Here is a 2,670-nt window from a genome sequence, read left to right as displayed (position 1 = left end):
CAGTTTGCAGGACTATAATAATCATGCTAATAATTATGATATTTGTTAAGTGCTATGTGTCAATCATAGTACTAAGGGCTGGGGTAGATATAGATATATGCAGACTGGACACAGTCTCTGTCTCAAATGATGCTCACAGTCTAAGGCAGAATGAGTATTTTATCCCCATTTTACAGAAGAGGAAAGTGAGGTACAGAAATTCAGTGACCTGCCCAAGATCACATAGCAGACAGGTGGAAAAACCGGGATTAGAACCTAGGTCTTCTGACTTCTTGACCACATTAGCCACATTGTTTTTCCACAATTTTTCAAATGCCACAATTTTTTTCTCCTCCTTTCCAGTACTGTCATCATTGATTCGCCTTGATTCTATTTAGTTGCCATTGTTTTTACGAGATGTTCTTCCCCTTGACGCTGTTTAGTGCCATTGTTCTTGTCTGTCCGTCTCCCCCGATTAGACTGTAAGCCCGTCAAACGGCAGGGACTGTCTCTATCTGTTGCCGACTTGTTCATCCCAAGTGCTTAGTACAGTGCTCTGCACATAGTAAGCGCTCAATAAATACTATTGAATGAATGAATTGAATGATTCCCAGAAATCAGGGTGACATGGAAATGTGTTACTCTAATTTAGATGTTTCCTTTTGCAAGAGAACAGATAAGGTGAAGCAGTTTCAGTTGAGGTGGGTACAGCACTGTGGCTCCAGCAATGACTTGCCATTACTGAGGAAGGGGAGATGCAAAGGAAGAGCTGAACAATGGATCCCACTCTTCTGCTTCTCTGTTGCTGTCTTGGGGCAGCTATCACCATAGCTGTCAGGTTGTTTTCAGCCACCCAGTCGCTAGCAGGAACTTAATAGTCCATCTGGGAGCTTTTCAGATGGTGGGAAGGGGCCACCAAATTCATGACCAGTCCACCTAAACAGGGTGCCCGACCCCGTCACTCGGAGTCACAGCACCAAGGTTTTCCCTGACAAAACCCTCATTTCCTCTTCTCCCACTTTCTTCTGCATCCCCCTTGTGCTTGGATTTGCACCCTTTATTCACCCCTCCCTCAGCCCCACAGTTCTTATGTCTTGTCTTGTCTTGTGTTGTTGAGTTGTCTCCAACCCACAGCGATGCCATGGACGCTTCTCTCCAAGAACGCCCCACCTCCATCTGCAATCATTCCAGTAGTGTTTTCTCAGTAAAAACACGGAAGTGGCTTACCATTGCCTCCTTCCGCGCAGTAAACTCAAGTCTCCACCCTCAATTCTCTCCCATGCTGCCGCTGCCCAGCATAGGTGAATTTTGACTTGTAGCAGGATGTCTTCCACTCACTAACCACTGCCCAAGCTAGGAATGGAATGGATAGGCTTCTGCTTGACTCTCCCTCTCGTAGTTGAGACTGGTAGAATACTGGAAACTCTCCGGGAGTGACCCTGAGAGGGGAATTCTTATGTACATAACTGTAATCTATTTATTTACATTAATGTCTGTCTCCCCCTCAAGACTGTAAGCTCATTGTGGACAGGGAGCGTGTCTACCAACTCTGATATATTGTGCTCTCTCCAGTGCTTTGTACCATGCTCTGAATAAAGTAAGTAGTCAATAAATATGATTGAATGACTGATTGATCACTCTCTCTAGTTTCTGCTTTTCTCCGCTCCCTGCTTTCAAAAACAATGGGAAGGTGGAAGTATCTGTTTCTGACTCAACTCCACATAGAGCAAAATTCATTTCTGCCATGATTAAACATCTTGGGTAGCCTCGCGTAGAAGAGTGCAGTGTCTTAAGTGACACATCGCTGTAGTTCCACCTCAGAGCAGGCCCAGGGAACAGTACTGGTGATAGGAGAAACTGCGGTTTAGGCGTATTCCACCACTGTCCGTGAACTCAGGTCACATGGTCGTTTGGAGGGTGAAGGCCTTCATTTCCTGACTCCAATTGATTTCTCCATCTCTCCTCAAGAGGAGGAAGCCAAAATCCACTTAGATATCAATCAATCAATTATATTTATTGAGAACTTACTATAGGCAGAGCACTGAACTAAGCACTTGGGAGAGTACGGCACAAGAGAGTCGGTAGACACGATTCCCGCCCACAAGGAGCTTACAAACTAGAAGGGGAGACAGACATTAAGATAAATTACCCATGGGGAAATGGCAGAGTATAAGGATATATCCCCTTTAGACTGTAAGCTCGTTGTGAGCAGGGAATGTGTCTGTTTATTGTTGTATTGGACTCTCTCAAGCTTTTATTACAGTGCTCTGCAGATGGTAAGGGCTCAATAAATACGATTGAAAGAATGAATATACCTAACTGCTGTGGGACTGGGGGAGTGGTGAAGGTCAAATTGCTGAAGGGGAATGTGGACTACTGAGCTGGTAGATGTGTTGATTTCAATTTTTGGAAGCATCATTGATCATCTCTTCAATTTGTAAGAAACTTTCCTTTTCAAAAGTCTTTCCTGTCAAGTGGCTGTATCTCAATACTCCACATGAGGAAGGGAAAATGTACTGATGATTGACTTTCAGACTTTTTAGTTTTGATGACTTCTCCTCAAGCCACTGGCCTTTTCACTGCTTTCTCTGAATTGCAACTATCTGTTATTAAGTTCAATGTACTTTTAGTACATTTCAAGCACGTTTTTCCTAAATCTCTCAGGGTTTCACCACCTGCTTGTACTTTGAT

At 43.9% G+C, this 2,670-nt stretch overlaps 1 non-coding gene across 1 annotated transcript; it reads right to left on the bottom strand.

Moving 5' to 3' along the window:
- Positions 1–1,290: 1,290 nt before the first annotated feature.
- On the bottom strand, positions 1,291–1,428 carry LOC114807546. Its single transcript, XR_003755604.1, has one exon. It is a non-coding gene; the product is annotated as a small nucleolar RNA SNORA7 (small nucleolar RNA).
- Positions 1,429–2,670: the final 1,242 nt, after the last annotated feature.

This window comes from Ornithorhynchus anatinus, chromosome X2 (genome assembly GCF_004115215.2).
Source record: "Ornithorhynchus anatinus isolate Pmale09 chromosome X2, mOrnAna1.pri.v4, whole genome shotgun sequence".
Lineage (NCBI taxonomy): Eukaryota > Metazoa > Chordata > Mammalia > Monotremata > Ornithorhynchidae > Ornithorhynchus > Ornithorhynchus anatinus.
The sequence above is the reverse complement of the archived record's forward strand: the minus strand, read 5'-3'. Positions and strand labels throughout refer to the sequence as shown.